Raw genomic sequence first — 18,626 nt, 5'->3', positions numbered from 1 at the left:
AAACAAACTGCATTTTTCTGTCCCGAGCTCAGCCACAGGCGTTTCGGAAGCAGTCAGCAAACGTTCAGTGAATGATGACTCATTGGAGTAAATTTAATTCTTAGGCTCTTGTACGTGCACAGGTCTGTGATATCTTGACCTCACCACTTAAGCCATGGTAGTCTATTTCCTTCACTCCAAACAGAACTTGAAACGTGACAGTTTTGTGTTTCTGATCTCGCTGAATTCCCAAACTGCAAACTCCTGAGACAGGGACTTTCCCTCTGTCTTAGTTAGAGTTTCTGTTGCTGTGAAGAGACACCATGACCATGGCAAGTCTTGTAAAGGAAAACATTTCATTTGGTGGCTGGCTTCCATTTTGGAGGTTTAGCCCATTATCATCACAGTGGGGAGCCTGGCAGCTGGGAGCCTGGCTGCCTCCAGGCAGACGGTGCTGGAGAGGGAGCTGAGAGTTCTATATCTAGACTCACAAGCAACAGGAAGTGGTCTGAGACGCTGGGTGTGGCTTGATCCCACCTCCACAGTGACACACTTCCTCCAACAAGGCCATACCTATCCTAACAAAGCCACACCTCCTAAAAGTGCCACTCCCTGTGGGGACCATTTTCTTTCCAACCACCACACCCACCAACCCCTTAGCCTAATAAACATTAAGCATTCAAAAACTGAGAGATAAATAAGTGAGGGCCAACCTGCTGTATAAATTGCTCTTCTCCTTTGTGTGACCAAAGTCCTGACAACAGGTAACTTAAAGAAAGAAGGGCTTGTATTGGCTCACAGTTCCAAGGCATACAGCCCGGCCTGGTGGGAAAGGCGTGGCCCCGAGAGATCAAAGCAACTAACTGGTCCGCTGTGTCCACAGTTGGAGGGCAGAGAAGATGAGTGGTGTGCTCTGCTCACCTTCTCTTTTTCACTCAGGACCCAGCCGGAGGAATGGCTCTGGCCACACTCAGGTTGTGTCCTCTCTCTCCAGTTAGCGTTTCCCAGGAACACCCCACGGGAAGACGCATAGGTGTGCTTCCATGGGGATTCTAAATTCCACCAGGTTGCCAATGAAGATTAACCGCTTGGCTGGCTGGGTTGCACCAGATGGTGTGAAGCAGATAGTGTGAAGAGGTGGCTGGGCTGGGCATGGCTGCTTAATTCTCTCCTGCATTGGTGCATCTGATGCTCTCACAGGGGCTGGGGATATAGCTCAGTTGGTATAGTGCTCGTCTAGCATGCGTGAAGTTCTAGTCTCAGTCCCTAGCACCACATAAACCAGGCGTGGTGGGACACACCTATAGTCCCAGGACTTGGTATATAGAGGCAGGATCAGAAGTTCAAGGCCAGCCTGAGATATCTAAAACTCTGTCTCAAAAAAAAAATTTTTTTTTTCTGAATAGCGAAATGAATGAGTAGATTTTGCCTTTATCCTCATTATAGCTTGTTTTTTTTTTTTTGTTGTTGTTGTTGTTGTTTGTTTGCTTTTATATATATTTCTTTTCTGTGGGTGGGGCTATGTGTGCCATAGCACTCATGTGGCCAGAGGACAGCTTGCAGGATCAGTTCTTTTTTTCTACCATGTGGATTCTGGGACTTGAACTCAGAACATCAGGATTGCAGCAAGTCCCTTTACCTGCTGAGTCATGTCAATGGCCCTTGTTCTAGTTTTAATAACAAAATCCTAACCATTCTGGGTAGTTCCAGTGCCTGGAAAGAATTTCTACTTTCTGGGGACCTCCAAATCCAAGGAATGCCATTATGTCTACCCAGTGCTCATGTCTCCAGAGAATACACATTGCAGTTCCAAGAAGTTACACCATATAAACACAGGCGTAAACACAGACACAAAGGAACGGAAGCAAATGAAACCACTCTGGGGGAGGCCTGAGTCCTCTCAGTGGTCAAGAGCATTTCTAAACAAACACAAAGAGGAATCACACCTGCTCCAGAGCCTGCCAAAAGAATAGAAAGCAAATCCAAGAAAGTCAGACTGACGCCCAAAGTACCTCATAGGGCCAAGTAGGAAGCTTGCTGGGGGAAGAGAGGCAATATTAGCAGGTAGGAGGATGACCCAATTGCATGTCCCATGCCACATACAGCTCAGGTACATATATAATCACCACCAGAGGGCTTTTATTGAGTGATTACTAAGCACACCGCACATCAGCTCATCCACTCCCTCAGCAGCCCTGGGAATCTACTACGATTGGACGGGCCTAGTGTTAAGTTTTCCTTGTAGACTTGTCAATATAGTCCCTAAACGGCATGCAGGGTGTTTAGATGTCAGCAGCCAACTGTCTGCCCAGGATCCCTTCTCTTAAAGCCCAAGTGCTCAGCAGTCAATTAGAAAAATGTTCAAGTTTTCTGAGTCATCTCAGGCTTACTGAGAAATCCGTATTCTATGTGGATTTTTGAAATCTGCACTAAAAATATTAGTTTTTTTTTTAATGCACTCTGAATTCACACTTGTGATAGATCACCAACAAAAACACAAATGCTAAAATAATCCAGGACCTCAGGGCAGCTTAGTCCCCAAATTGCTTTCATTTAATCCCTGCTGTCCTTGGTCCCACACGCAAAGTTCTGGACCCCAGAACTCTTTGGGTCTGTGGAGTCAGTGTTCCTCTGAGCTGTCTTCAACCTTTAAATGCAGGACAGTCCCCGGATGCTTTGAGTCAACCTGACCCTTTGGTATTTTGTGCCTTAGCGCATAGCATGTCTTCCCGCCCAAGGAATGCCGTGGAGAGGAGCCTGCCCTCTGCATTTAGGGCTCAGAATATCAGCAGTCAGAGCATCACACAGTGAAATGAAGGTACTGTAAGGCCCTCACAAGGCTTGATGTCTACTTCCTATTAGCACAAGAAGGAATGCTCCACAGTCCTTCACTCAGGCAGAAGAAGATTCAGGGATGTGAAGGAGAAGGGGTCTGAACTTGAAGGTGGATCTAAGACCATCCTGATAGCTCACAGATTCTGAATTCTATTCTTAAACCTTCCTTCTCCAGCATCAAGACCCAGCACCACCAATCCTGACCTCTGAACTCTGCTGTTGACTACAGGAGAACGCCTCTGCTTGTTCTTGGCAACCCTCCACTACATAAGGACAAAAATAGAGCAGTGCACCTCTCCCAAGCACTTTGCTTTCACTGATGAGAAACAAACGCCCGCTTGGTTTACTTTCTCTTCCAACATTCAGGAAACCTCTTGACAGAGAGATTGGGAAGGTTTAGTGAAGCACAAAAGAGTTCAAGTTTTCAAACCTACACCATTTGGCAAGTCCCATGAAGTGATGAGAGCCAAGAGCCTTGTGGTCAAGTCAAAACTTGCACTTTGTATCTCATTCACTAAATGTCGTTCAGCCTTTACCCAGGGACCTTAGATGCAAACAAAAGAACTACAGCAAGGTAGGTGTGGTAGTCTGAATGTAATTGCCCCCATAAGCTCATAGAGAGCGGCATCACTAAGTGTGGCCTTGTTGGAGGAAGTGTGTCACTGTGGAGGCAGGCTTTGAGGTCTCCTATATGCTCAAGCCATGCCCAGTGTCTCAATTTACCTCCCATTGTTTTTGGATTAAGATGTAGAATTCTCAGCTCCTTCAACACCATGACTGCCTGCATGCTGACATGTCCCATCATGATGATAATGTACTAAACCTCTGAAACTGTAAGCCACCCAAACTAAATGATTTCCATTATAAAAGTTGCTGTGGTCATGGTGTCTCTTCATAGCAATAGAAACCCTAAGATAGAAGTTAGTACCAGGGACTGGGGTGTTGCTGTGATAGGCCTGACCATGCTTTTGTTTGAAGGAATGTGGACCTTGGGACTGTGGATTAGAAGTGGTTGAATGCTTTAAGTGCTGCTTAATGGGCCATAATAATAGGAGCATGGAAGACAGAGGTGCTGAATGTGATTTGATGAACTGTGGGGGCCGGGCTCAAGATGTCTCAGAGGAGAAAATATTAATATGTGGCTTAGAAATTGTTCTTGTGATATTTTGGTGAAGAATGTGGCTGCTTTTTGCCTTTGTCTGAAGAGTCTGCCTGAGGCTAAAGTGAGGGGTTTTGTATTAATTCCATTGGCAGAGGAAATCTCAAAACAGCCCTAGTATAGACTATCTCCTGTGGATATGAGTGGTAACTCTAATGAAGATTTATAATGAAAAGGAGCAAACCAAGAAAGGAAAAATACAAAATGAACAATTTGAGGAGAAAAGGGGCACCAGAAGGTAGAATGGAGCCAAGTCCTGTGTTCAAGGAGATAAACAGATTAAGAAATGGAATAAAGGGAATGGTGACCCCAGGGCAAGATCCCACCCAGCTAAGTTTCCAACTTGTGAAAAGGAATTAAAGAAAATCTTGGAGCCCAGTGTGGTGATGCATGCCTTTAATCTCAGCACTCCAGAGGCAGAGGCTGGCAGATCTCTGAGTTTGAGGCCAGCCTGGTCTACAAATCCAGTTTCAGGACAGCCAATCTTATGCAGTCAAGGAAACCATCAAAACCAGAAAGCTGGTGAAGATGTAATTGAACAAGGGGGCCAGGTTCCAGCCCCAGCAAGCAGCAGAACTCGGCAGCTTCTGGCTTTAAGGCTAGAAGAAGAGGGTTATGAAATATTCCTCCATGACTAGGAAAGCCACCAGACATGTATCAGGGTGTCCCTGAATAGAGGAGCCCCAGAGAGGCCATTGCATGAAGCTTTGAAGTTGGAGCCTGGATTGCCTTGGAGACCCCAAAGATGTTGGGGATGCCAGAGCCATGGGATACCTACCAAGGAGAGCTGCTAACAGGAAGTAGAACCAGCCCAAGAGAAAGAAATGTGTTGCAGTCAACAAGGCTGAAAGGAGTTGGAGATCTGAAGAGAGTTTTGACATCAGACATAAAGATGTAGAATTTGAAATTTGTGCAGCTGGTCTTGCTTTGGTACAGTATTTCCTCACTATGTTCTCTTCCCTACGTTTTGGAATGGTAATGTATATCCTGTGCCATTATATGCTGGAAGTATGCGATCTGTTTTTTATTTTTATTTTATAGGGTATTATAGTTAAGAGATTGTATGAATCTCAGAAGAGACTTTGAACTTTGGACTTTTAAACATTGTTGATACTGTGATAGACTATAGGGACTTTTGAAGTTGAATTAAACGCATTTCTGCATTTTGATATTGATACAAACTTATGGGGGTCAGAAATGTGGAACATGGTAGTTTGAATGTAATTGCTCCCATAAGCTCATAGAGAGTGGCACTATTAGGAGGTGTGGCTTTGTTGGAGTAGGTATGACCTTGGAGGAAGTGTGTCACTGTGGAAGCAGGCTTTGAGGTCTCATATATGCTCAAGTCATGCCCAGTGTCTCAGTTTACTTCCTTTGGATCAATATGCAGACTTCTTGGCTCCTTTTCCAGTACCATGTCCTGACATGATGATAATGGACTAAACCTCTGAACTGTAAGCTACTCAATGAAATAAATGTTCTTTTCTTTCTTTCTTTCTTTCTTTCTTTCTTTCTTTCTTTCTTTCTTTCTTTCTTTCTTTCTTTCTTTCTTTCTTTCTTTCTTTCTTTCTTTTCCGGAGCTGAGAACCAAACCCAGGGCCTTGCACTTGCTAGGCAAGCACTCTACCACTGAGCTAAATCCCCAACCTGTAATGATGACGGTGTCTCTTCCACAGCAATAGAAACCCTAAGACAGTGGGTCTGTGCTCCATGCAAGACAGAACTTTCTTTCTTTCTTTCTTTCTTTCTTGATTTTTTTTTTTTTTTTTTTTGGTTTATCAAGACAAGCTTTCTTTGTGTAGTCCTGGCTGTCCTGGAACTAGTTCTGTAGATCAGACTGGCCTCAAACTCACATAGATCCGCCTGCCTCTGCCTCCCGAGTGCTGGGATTAAAGGTGTGCTCTATCACTGCCCAGCAAAGACAGAACTTTCTATTCAAGGAAAGTTCTATCCAGGAAAGAGTGCCCTAAGAGGTGGGAGAGGCTTCCCTTTGGGTGTGACTGAAGAATTGTCAGCCATACTGTTGGTGTGAGCTTGTAATGGGATGACCTCTGATGTCTTCAAGCCCGGACTCTGTGTCTCTGGAGTCACTATCTCCGTGATCACTGAAGTCTGCGCTGACCTGTTATGGTAAAGTGTGCGGACTCAGTAAAAGCAATTTCAAGGTCACAGCTGGTCATGTTGTGAGGGATATTCTGTGGTCCTGTGGCCATGGTAACCACCCAGTGTAAATCCTAGAAATATCTCTGTATATCTTCATCATGGAGAATCCATGGAGTCTCACTATGCCTTTTCATTGGAAACAATGAAGCTTATTTTGGGTCTAGTGCATACTCCTAGATCCCCTCACTTAGAAATCTCTTGGTGGACTGTTCCAACAAGCTGGACATTTCAGAGTTGTTTATCTCCCATTTGACACTTAAATATCTCTTAGAATCTTGAGCTGGAGGCATCTGAGATGATATTCTGCCAACAAGCCCGCTCCCTCCACACCCCTGTCAGAGACAATCCTAGCCCTTCGGCCAAACCTCGGAGTCACATGTGACTTTTTCCTTCACAGTTTATAGCCAAACTGCCAGAAAAACACGTTGGCCCTACTTTCAATATGCATTCAAAATGTTTCCACCCTCACATTTCCAATCCCAGCTAGCAGCATTTTTTCTCACCAAGACTCTTGTCTTCCAACTGATCTCTCAGCTTCCATCCTCCAGTTTTTCTTTCTTTTTAAAAAAGATTTATTTATTTATTTATTATGTATACAATGTTCTGTCTGCATATTTGCCTGCACACCAGAAGAGGGCATCAGATTTTATTATAGATGGTCATGAGCCACCATGTGGGTGCCAGGAATTGAACTCAGGACTTCTGGAACAGCAGTCAGTGCTCTTAACCTCTGAGCCATCTCTCCAGCCCCATCTTCCAGTTTTCCACAACTTGGATCAGAACAGGCTGTGGAAATATCCTAAAAGATGATAGTGTTCCAACGCATCTACACATTTGCCAAAAACAGAGTACACTTCAATTGGCAAAAATCATATTTCAATTGTATTGTCACAAAGCTAATTAAAATTAATATTTGCTTAAGAATACGAAAAATGGGGGGGTGTTGGGGGATTTAGCTTAGTGTTAGAGTGCTTGCCTAGCAAGCACAAGGCTCTGGGTTTGGTCCTCCGCTCTGAAAAAAGAAAAAACAAAATACGAAAAGTGGTTTCCCATTTAATTCAGAGCAAAACCCAAAGATCTTTCAGTGGCCTTTAAGTCCTATGTAACCAGTCACTCTCTCTCTCTCTCTCTCTCTCTCTCTCTCACTGATTCACAGCACACATACACTCACATACACACTCACATACACACTGTCACATACACATTCATACTCACTCTACTCATACACAATCACATCACTCTCACACATTCACATACACATTCTCACACATACACACACTCACTCAGACACACTCATTCACACAATTCATTCACAAATACTCATACTCTCTCACACACACACACTCATACAACACACACACACACACACACACACACACACACACACACCTGTCCAATCCCAGCCCAGCACCACAGAGTTGTCTCAGTCTCCTCTCTTCACTCTTCCTAACCCCAACAGGAAGAGAATTGCTGCTTTTGTTACTCTCAGCATATGTATATATTTGCTCACCCCTCTCCAGTCAGGAGCCAGTGCCTCGTCCACCCTGGGGCCGGCCATTCCTGGTCTTCCTGTCCCTCTGATCACCACAGTAACGCCAGGACTGAGTCTTTGCCTCACTGATCCCCACAGGCCCTACTGGAGCCAGTAATGAAGACCTACAGGGGTTCCACGTGCTTGGAAGGGGGACCCAGGGCTAGTAATCTGCTAACCAGGTGGGACAGGAAGAAGGGGGAGTATGGTTATGCAGGATGCCCAAGGATGTGCCCTGGCTATCAGGCAGGATGCTGAATTAAAGCAAGAGAGGGGCCTGATGGCAGCAAATGGAGATCTTGATAAAAAATCAAAGAATTGTTACCCCAGTGATTAAGCTATCTGGAGGGACCAGCCATTTCCAAATAGCTGGCCAAATCCCTGATTATATCTGCACATGAAACAGGCTTCAGCGAGACCCGATCCCACTGCGCCTGCCATTGTCAAGTGTGTCGTATCCGGGAGAATTGCCATTAAGCAGACATTTTTCCAAACGGGGATTACAGGTGCTTCCCCTCCAGTAAATTAAAGTGCTCAGAGTTGCAGCAGAGGAAGCGTGTGTGTGCGCACTGTGCAGACCAAGGATAATGCTGGCCCCCAGTCAAAAGCTGTCAGGAAGTCAGGCTCCAAGGCAAGCCCTGTGTCCCAAAATGACTCTGTCGGGACCAGAGCACAGGTATCAGAGGGCCCAGTCGAGATGGAGCCTCCTCCGCTCCTGAGCAGGTACCGTGGAGTTCTAAGAAACCCACTGGAAATCAGATAAATTAACACCTAAGTAACTGAACAAAGAAGCCAAGGCCGGGCTTGCCCACCTTAGTGGGCAAGTGTGAAAGTTCGGTACTTGTGAGAAGAAGAAGTAGAATTCACCTGGGAAGCAAATCAGTGCAGCCCCCAGCATGCAGGACAGAACCATGCATGCATCTGCTGCATCGGAGGTGACATCCGCTGGGCCGTGGTGCTGGAGGCCACCTGGCAGTGCAGCTGTGTGTGGGCTTCCTCCTTCGTGCCCCGTGACGGCTTGTGTATCACCCTGTGCACACAGTCTCTGTGAGAAACGTCAACGGCCGGTCACGCTCCTCCTCAGCCATGTCTGCACCCCAGCTTCTTTCCTGCCCAGTCAATAAAGCTGTCCTGTCCAAGCTGAATCCCCAAGCGGCCTCTGTGTCTCTCCCCTTTTTCCACGAGCGAGCGTGCGCGTGTGTGCGCGCGCACGCACACACATACACACACACACACACACACTTACATACACGTACATATGTTACCCCAGCTTGTGACCCTCAGCCCCTTTCAGGTTCTTTCCTAAAAACACGAGCAAGGGAAACAGCATTAACCTTTGCCTGTTGTCTGGTGCGCTTGCTTGCCTGCGTCTCCTGGTGGTGGCAGGGGCAGTGAAAGCCCATGCAGGTGTCGAGGCAGCCAACCTGGTGTGGCAGTAGCCCGAGGAGGAGGCTCAGGCTTAAGGGTGATCCGACCCTGATGGCTCCTCTCCAAGAACTGGGTGAGGTGCAATCAGAAGTTTCTCTGTTGCCTTTGTGATTTCCACAGTCTGAGGATGCGACAGACACCTTGACCTTGGGTTCTCAGGATCCAGAAGTGGAAGAAGTATATTCCCAACCCTGGAGATCACATAGCCTATCGTATTCTGTGGCAATAGTACAAAACACACTCACGTGCTCACTCTTTCTCTTTCCTTGAACAGCCACGCTTGAAGATATCCCTAGATAGACTTACCCTTTTCCTCATATTACAAAAGTAATACATGTTTTTAAAAATATTTAGAAAATAAAAAGTACTGTGGGGGAAAAAGATAATAACTCAGACACTGTATTTGTTATTTCTTTCCAAAAATACTTGGCTTCAGTTTACAGGTGACTGCATCTAACACTTTCAGCCAGGTATGATGGCTCATCTCTGAGGCTGCCACAGAAGAATGGAGAGTTCAAGGCCACCCTGGTTTGCATATTGAATCTCACAAAACCAAACAAATATGATAATAACTAACATTTTCCTGTGCCAGGCTGTCCCTGATTGACTGAGAGACTTTCCCATGATTGTGGGCTTGTCTGAGACTCACCCCCAGAAGTCTGGCTAGATTCTTTATATATACATATATGTGTGTGGTATGTGCTCACATGTGTGCTTGCATGTGGGTGTAAGAGGGCAACAAAGGGCAGTGGTGGCACACGCCTTTAATCCCAGCACTGGGGAGTAGCAAGTGATAATCTAGACGGTTTATCAAATGTAAAAGTCATCACCTAAAAACCCGATTGGTAAAAAAGACTGAAACTAACTCTGATTTCGTACAAAGGTCTTGACTCCCTTTAATGAGGCAAGAGTCTCAGAGCTTGTAAAGCTGGGTGCCAATGTCAGTGAGATCACTCTGTGTCGAGATGTCCCTGCTCCTCTCTACCATCCACTGCATGAAACCAGCAACAAACGTCTCCGCGCACCGCGCTGTATCTGCTGTAACCGTACCACGCAACTCTGTCTTCCTCAGTCTCCCTGTCTCTCAGCTGCATGACCCTGCTAATGAACTGCTTCAACCTCTGCCTCCTTCAGAAGCCTTCCCAGTCCCAAGGGCCCTCCCAGTGTTCTCAGACCCTCCCTGTCTTCTTCCGCCAGGCTGTGCCAACGTTCTCAGCATTGAGTAGAGTGCCTGGCACACAGCAATGCTTGTTAAGGTAGTGAATGGCTGAATGGAGATAAATGTCCACATGTACTCCATGTTGGTCTCAGCCAGGCATGGTGACACAGGCGTGTGATCCCAGCAATCAGGAGGCCGAGGCAGGATGATAACCGGGGTTCACGGCCAGCCTAGGATACACAGTGATTTTAAGGATGGCCTTGGACGCATAGCCAGTCTCAAAAAGAAAGGACAAAAGAAAAAGAGAGAGCTGGGGAGATGGCTTAGTCAGTCCAGTCAAGTGCTGAGTTCAAATCCCAGGATCCACGTTTCATAACCCGGGCATGGTGGGCATGCTCTGAAATTCAGCACTGGAGAAATAGAAATAGGAGGATCCTTGGCTGGGCGGTGGTGGTGCACACCTTTAGTCCCAGCACTCAGGAGGCAGAGCCAGGCGGATTTCTGTGAGTTCGAGGCCAGCCTGGGCTACAGAGTGAGATCCAGGATGGGCACCAAAACTACACAGAGAAACCCTGTTTCAAAAAACAAAACAAAAAAAAATAAAATATTTATTTAAAAAAAGAGAAGAAAAGAAAGGAAGGAAGGAAGGAAGGAAGGAAGGAAGGAAGGAAGAAAGAGAGAGAGAGAAAGGAAGAAAGAAAGAAAGAAAGGAAGAAAGAAAGAAAGAAAGAAAGAAAGAAAGAAAGAAAGAAAGAAAGGAAGGAAGGAAGGAAGGAAGAAAGAAAGAAAGAAAGGAAGAAAGAAGGAGAAATAGGAGGATCCTGGGGCTTGCTTTCCAGTCAGGCTAGCTTACTCAGCAAGCTTCAGGTCAATGACAGGTTTCCCCCTCTAAAAATATTGCATGGAGGGATTCAATAGCATCTGAGAAATGACACCATGCTTGACCTCTGACCTACACACACACACATGCACACACTCACACACAACACACACATCACACCCACCACACCCACTCATACACACTCACACCACATACACACACACTCACACACACTCACATACTCACACCACACACCAAACCCATTCATACATACATACACACACTCACACACAACACACTCATCATACCCACAACACCCACTCATACACACTCACTCACACCACATACACACACACACACACATACACAGACAAACAGGCCACACATGCTCACACACATGGACACCTTCGCACACAAAAGAAGGAGGAAGAGGAGGAGGAGAAGGAAGAATGTATTCTTAAGTAAGCAGCAATCTGTATGAGCAGAAGGGCCTTTTGTCTGTTTCTTTTATTTTGTTTTTCTCATCTAGCAAATTACTAAATAACTCTGTGTGTGTGTGTGTGTGTGTGTGTGTGTGTGTGTGTGTGTGTGTGTGTACACTAAATATTAAATCATGTTATGTACCTGTAAGAATACAGAGTTGGGAGAAGGGGGTGGAATAGAGCTCCAGACAACAGAAAGGAACCAGTCCCTCGTTTTTTTAGTGGACAGCTCTATGGTTCAAAAGTGACCTCCAGACATGTTGAATACAGACTATGCAAAGCCTGCCCTACTGTCACCAAATCGAAAAAGAAAGGAAATTTCCACCTTTAGGAGCTGCTTACGTTCTGTTGGGAAGTTGGTGAGACACACAAAATTAACAAATGTGCAGAAAACACACGAGAACCATGGCTGTGGTGTCAGGACAGCATGGCCACGTAGAAATGTGTCTTCATTTACTAACACAGGGAGTATTAACGTGGAGAGCCCTTACACACACACACACACACACACACACACACACACACACACACACACACACGTATATAAAGCTTAACATATGTGTGCAGGTGCACATATCAGTGGAGTTGTGGGTAGTTCTTTTTTCTGCTTTATCATTTTTCTTGCGTTCAGATTTTGCTGTGATAAATGCGCATTGTTTTCAGGTAGAAATTTAAAGGGTACACAGGTGACTTCCCCCCAGGCGTGCTCTCATGCTGCAGGTGTCTGGGGAACTCCTAGGGCCACAGCTGTTGAAGGCACAGGGATTAAGAGACCCGCTCCCTGGTTCCCGAGCCCACCTGTCAATCTTGTTTGGGTCTTTTTCTCCCACGTGAGTCAACCAGCTCCAGGATTGTTGTGGATTCCCTGTGGCTAGGGCGTGGTCCATGGCCTCCCTGGCACTCACTGAATATGTATGACCAGAGTTGGTGGAAGCAGACAGAGCTGGGGGGTTATATTTCCTTTAAGAAGGTGAAGATGATCTTTGCACGCGCGGTTCTCGAAGACGCTGGAGTAACAACACAGGGCACCATGTCTGCCCCCTTGTCTCCCAGCATTCTGCTATCCAGCATGCAAGGAGACAGGGTGGAGGTAATGCTGGAGAAGGAATCCGGAGCCACACCACAGAAGAAGGTAAGGGGAGGGGACCCTCCCTCCAGACAGAGGGAGCATCAGAGGCCACAGTGGGCTTCTCACATCTCGGCCCACCGACTTGGGGACCCAGAGGAAAAGCTCAGTGCTATGAAGCTGAGAGAGATTTAACACATGAATACAGACTCACAGGACCCATCCCACTGCCATGGAGGAATGGTGGCTTCCCAAAGACTTACCCTTGTTCTGGTCCTTGGAAGCATGAGTATTGGGTTGTATGGGTGTCCTGTCTTCTCGGTTCTGGTCTCTTCTCTCAAAGCTGCATGAGATCATGCTGGGTACTTTGAATGACCTGTGCCAAAGACAGGGAATCATGTGATACTGGCCATTGGGATGGAGAGGGTGTTGGGTTTTTAGTCTTTTTTTAACATGTGTATGTGTCTGCATATATTTATGTGGACGTGTGTGCCTGTGGAGGCCAGAAGGTGGTGTCAGATTCCCTGGAGCTGGAATTACAAGTGGTTGCCAGAAGCCAGGTGTGGTGGTGCACTTGGGAGGCAGAGGCAGGTGGATCTTTGTGAGTTCCAGGATGGCCAGGGTAAGTAGAGACCCTATCTCAGAAGACAAACAAACAAACAAACAAATAGTTGTCATCACCTGATGTGGGTACTGGAGACTGAGTTAGAAGAGCAGCAAGCGCTCTTCCGTGAGCCATCTCTCCAGACACTGGGTTATAATTCCTTAATGAAGAAAAATTGACATGACAAGATGTGTTTTGCTCAAATCAAGATGAACGAATGTCAGTCAACTGTCCTTCCCTCAGACCAGTTGGGAATGAGACCTACTCTGTTTTCATACCGCGTGCCTATGGCTGCAGGCTTTGACGTGGGTGTGTGCATGCACCTGCACGCGCACACATGTGCAAGAGCAAAGAGAGGATTTGGGGGTAAGAGTACCATTTCTCTTTTGTTGTACCAAAGTGTTTGATGTAAAGTTTGTGGCTGGGTGACTTGCAGACCACAGCGTCCAGCATCTTGTTCCCCATGTCCCCTGGTCTTCCTCGTCTTTCCTTTGCCACACTGGGAAAGGCAAGAAGAGCAGACACATGCTTTTCCGGAGCAGCGTTGGTCCTGGAAGGCTCTGTTGCAAGCAGAGGCAGGTTCCTCACACCAAATTGTTCATAAGAGCTCTTGCTGGCCATTCAGGAACTTTGTGCCCCAGGCACAGTGAGCTCAAAGTATCTCAGACCCTTTGACCTTGTGAACCAGTGAAATTGCTGTAGGGATTGTATGGTCTCAGGTGAAGCAGCATGCCCAGAGGCCTAATGCTGATTAGATGGCCCAGGAAGACAGCCCAGTAGATATCTGCTTCAATAGACCATCAGTTAACAGCTGTCATGCAAAGAACAGCTTTGTATACCTCCCCTGCCCCAGTGCATTTTGGGCTTTTACATTCCTGAGTCCGTGTGATCCTAACCACAGGCCTTTGAGAGGGGCATGAGTCTTCCCACTGTACAGATGAGCTCACCAAGGCTCAAAGATTAAATCAAAAGATTAAAGGTTCTGGCCAGGATCTTGGGAAGAGCTGGAGCAGGAGCTCTGTCTTCCTGTCTGGTTTTCCTTCTCGTCAGGCACATTCACACTCCAATAGACATTTTCACCTCCAAGAACATTCCCGAATAATCCTGAAAAGTAAGAATGAAAATGAAAATCTGTCTTGTGCTAGAAACTTCAGTCAGGAGATCTTAGCTAGTATTTCTCCTTCTGGGATTATTTTACACATATAACCCCATATCAGGAGTGCTAAGAAAACTCCATCAAGTAGTAAGGGTCAAGGCCTAGATAACCCTCGGCCTTAACCTTCTCAGTCTAACCCTGAGGAACCAGGGTTCTCCCTACTTGAGAATCAAAGACCTTGTGGGATCTGAGAGACCAGCGACTTACCTCACAAGTCGTGGTCAACAGTGGCACAGGCAAGACCCCAGGTCCCTCGGTGAAGTCCCCCAGCTTGCCTCTGGTGCATCGGGAAGGCCTGACCAAAGTGTTTCCCTGTGCGCTGCACCACACCCATGATACAAATTGCCTCTGCGATCCAAACAGACACAGCGTGGTTTTCTCTAGAAAATCTCCCTGCCCTTGCCTGAATTTGTTTAGTTCTAAAATTTAAAAATTTCGTTTTATTCAATTATAATTTATTTATTTATGGCATGTGTGTATGTATGCTTGTGTGTGAGTGTGCAAGCGTGCCATGGTGCATGTGTGGAAGTCAGAGGACAACTTGAAGGAGCTGGTTCTCCTACTATGTGGGTTCTAGAGTAGCAAGCTTGGTGGCCTCGCAGTCACCTCACCAGCCCTGGATTAGTTTAGAACATTACCTCTCTTTCTCAGCTTATCTTACAGATGATTTCCCTTCAGACATTCACTGAGGGTCACAGACACGTTCTCAGTCCACCCACATGGCTCTTGTCTGGGTCTTTGCAGGGCATGAGCCCTTCTGGGGCTTTTGGGCCACAGTACAGGTCATAGGGTATGCTATTTGCCACAGATAATGTGGGAACCAGTCCTGGACCCTCTGTGCACACCATTCACCCATACCAGTCCTTTCAAGATTCCTCTTTTCAGTCTCCAGGAAGTTCACATCTGGACAGAATCAATGGCAGTTCACTTTCCCAGAAGAAATTTTCAACCTCCAGTTTTTTGTTCTTTTTTTTTTTTTTTTTAAGTGATCTTTTCCTTTCAGTATGGGAACTGGACCTGGGGCCTTGAGCATACGAGATAAACACTCTACTGCTGACTACATCCACCTCAGGCCATTCTACTTTTTTGGGGGGGGATTTTTCGAGACAAGGTTTCTCTGTGTAGCTTTGCGCTTTTCTGGATCTCGCTCTATAGACCAGGCTGGCCTCGCACTCACAAAGATCCGCCTGGCTCTGCCTCCTGAGTGCTGGGACTAAAGGTGTGTGCCACCACCACTGCCCAGCTTTTGTTTTTGTTTTTGCTTTTTTTTTTTTTTTGGTTTTTTTTTTTTTTTTTTTTTGGTTTTTTCAAGACAGGGTCCGCCCTGCTCTACTTTAAGATAAGGTTTCACTAAGCAGTTTGGGCTGGCCTTGAACCCACTCTTTAGCCCAGGCTGGCTTTGAACTTTAGATTTCCCTGCCTCTTGCTTTCCACGTAGCTGTAGGGAGTTAGTCGGCAGGTGTGTCTGTGCGCCACGTTCATGCCTGGTACCCGAGGAAGCCAGAGGATGTCAGATCCCCTGAGTCTGGAGTTATGGATGGCTGGGAGCCACCGTGTGGGTGCTGGGAATTCAACCAATGTCCTCAGCTGGAGCCACAAGCGCTGTCAACTGCTGAGCCATCTCTCCGGCCCCAAGATACCATTTTTAAAAAAGTCTCCCCTTCATAACCAGCTCTGGGAGCTTTTGGCTAAACTGATCTGTTTCTCACTGGTCATCCTCTGTTTTCAGTCTTCACTGTCTTCAGCCTTAGCCTCAAACTCACAGAATGCCCCTGCCTCTGCCTCCTGAGTGATGGGATTACAGGTGTGTGCCACCACTGGCCCGGGTGTCTAAAAGGAAAAGTATTGGCTCAGGGACCCCCAAGACCAAGTTCTCAGCACAAAGGAGATTTATTTGCCCCAGAGGGACAGAAGGCCAGGAATAGAGACAAAGACAGGAGATAGAGGACGAGGGAGAAGAGAAAGGAACCAGGGAAAGGGACAGGGGTATTTGTCCCAGCGGGGAGGACAAAGGACGGCCTCTGGATAGAGAGGAGTCAGACGTGGCACATAGGAAAATGGCGGTTTATAAAGGTAAAGGGGAACCCCTGTGTTAGGATGAGGGGTTTAAATTTATTTTGGCATGTTAATCTGGTGAGCCAAAGGGGGCTTCTGGTTGCTGGACCTTGGTAGTCAGTCTCGGGAGGAGGAAGTGGTCAAATAAGGCAGAGCCGTGTTTGCCACACTAGAGCTGGCCAGCATCCCTTCAGTGTCCCTTCATTTCTTAAGGTTTAGCATCTCTATGTATTTTCTACATGTTTCCCCTGCCTCCCCCCACCCCATCCCCATCTCTCCCTCTCTCCCTCTCTCTCTCTCTCCCTCTCTCCCTCTCTCCCTCTCTCCCTCTCTCCCTCTCTCTCTCTCTCCCTCTCTCTCTCTCTCTCTCTTACACACACACACACACACACACACACACACACACACACACACACACCAAAGCCAGAATCTGAGCTGGCTAGGCAATCACTTTACCATTGATCTGTGTCTCAGCCTTTGGTTTCTTCAGACTTGGTCATATTAGTAGCCCAGGTTGGCCTTAAATTGGTTATCTTCCTGTCTATACCTTCTGAAGGCTAGGATCAGAGGCTTGCACATGATTTGAGGTATATGTATCCAGTCCCCTCCACTAAACTTGAATGGTGGAATATTAGGAACTCAAGCCACTTGCGAGCACCTGCTCAGTGTCTGGAATGCCTTCCCAGGTCTTTGTCTTCAACTAGAATGTCCCCCGAGTTACAGCAGCCACTAGGAGGTGGCACTTCCCATGCCTTGTGTGGTTGTCTACAGAGATAAGTTGAGTGCAGTCATGAGGGCTGTTAGTCACAGCACTTGGAAGGCTAAGGAAGGCAAATCTCAAGTTCAAGGCAAAACCCTGCCTCAAAAACCAGCAGGACCTTGCCGGGCAGTGGTGGCACACGCCTTTAATTCCAGCACTTGGGAGGCAGAGGCAGGTGGATCTCTGTGAGTTCGAGGCCAGCCTGGTCTACAGAGCGAGATCCAGGACAGGCACCAAAGTACACAGAGAAACCCTGTCTTGAAAACAAACCAACAAAAAAAACAAAAACAATCAAAAAGCCCAATAGGACCAAGACAGCTCTCCAGAGTCAGGGTTCTGTGTCAGTGACCAGGAAAGACAGACTCTTTTTGTTCCCGTCACTCTCAAGGGGCACGTTGGTGCTGCCACCAGGCCTGCAGGTGTGGGCATGATGCTTTACCTGTGTCTGTGGTGCCAAGGAATATTAAACACGACTCTGCTGAGGCCAAGGCAAGCTGCCCACCCTGACTCTGGTCCCTGTGCCCTCTGCCACCACCCTAGTCCAATGTCCTTCCCTCCGTGGACTGAGTGGAGAGGACCCAGAAGCCAGAGGCTCCTCTGTGTTTCCATCTCTGCACAGGACTTGCCCCGCGTCCCCAGCCTGGGAACCTCTGCGGGCAGGTGAGCTTGCTGCCTGTAGCTTGGGCTGATGACACCCTGATGAGGATTAATGAACTTCCCAGGCCTGTTGGGCGACTCGGCCTCGGGAAAGCGGCCAGTGCAGAGCTGGGTCTAGCCCCATATCAGAGCATGCTTTGTGATGAGTCAGAATTGGCAAACCGAAGTTCCCACCACTGAGGCAAGGGACACGGCCTCCCCAAAGCCATCACTGATGACCTTACAGCGTGGTGCCTGCTGACTGCTCTGCAGGTTGACTAAACTTCTGGCCAGGCTCTTTTTGGGTCAGGTCTCATTTGCTCCTGTGAAGGGACACAGTGGTAGTGTGGATGACCCAAAGGGAAAGATTATAAAAAATCATTTTAACTTGTCTGGAGTGAGTTGCATGGTTTGATTTAGGCAGATCGTTTACCTAACGATACTTGATCTAGGGTCATGCCGGAGAAGTTGGCCAAGCGGTGTTGAAGATGGGAGAGGAAGAGGGAGCCAGCAGGCAGGTTAGAGAGCCTTGTGCTCCATATCCACAGTGATCAGACACCCCTGCCCAGGCCCCATGTACCTGGTGATTGATTGCATGGCCTGGGGATGGGTCAACACACGCAGACATCTTTCTGGGCCACATGGAGGCCAGCTGTCCTGGGATCATTGGAGGAGCAAGGTTGGCTGAAGAAGAAGTGCCACTTGTGTCCAGGAAGTAGGAAGCTGTGCCCTAAATGTGATTAAAGGTGGGGTTTAATCTTCTCTCCCCACAAGCAGGGGGAGGGCCCCTCGA

The 18,626-nt window shown here is 47.2% G+C and overlaps 1 long non-coding RNA gene across 1 annotated transcript; it reads right to left on the bottom strand.

The window, feature by feature from the left end:
* Positions 1-9,082: 9,082 nt before the first annotated feature.
* Positions 9,083-14,385, bottom strand: LOC143267741 (uncharacterized). The gene is made up of 3 exons (XR_013043173.1): positions 13,304-14,385; positions 12,886-12,998; positions 9,083-9,286 (listed from the first exon to the last, which is right to left on the bottom strand). It is a non-coding gene; the product is annotated as an uncharacterized LOC143267741 (long non-coding RNA).
* Between the last annotated feature and the right edge of the window lie 4,241 nt (positions 14,386-18,626).

This window comes from Peromyscus maniculatus, chromosome 11 (genome assembly GCF_049852395.1).
Source record: "Peromyscus maniculatus bairdii isolate BWxNUB_F1_BW_parent chromosome 11, HU_Pman_BW_mat_3.1, whole genome shotgun sequence".
NCBI lineage: Eukaryota > Metazoa > Chordata > Mammalia > Rodentia > Cricetidae > Peromyscus > Peromyscus maniculatus.
Note: the sequence above shows the minus strand (reverse complement) of the source record. Positions and strands in the feature narration are given on the sequence as shown.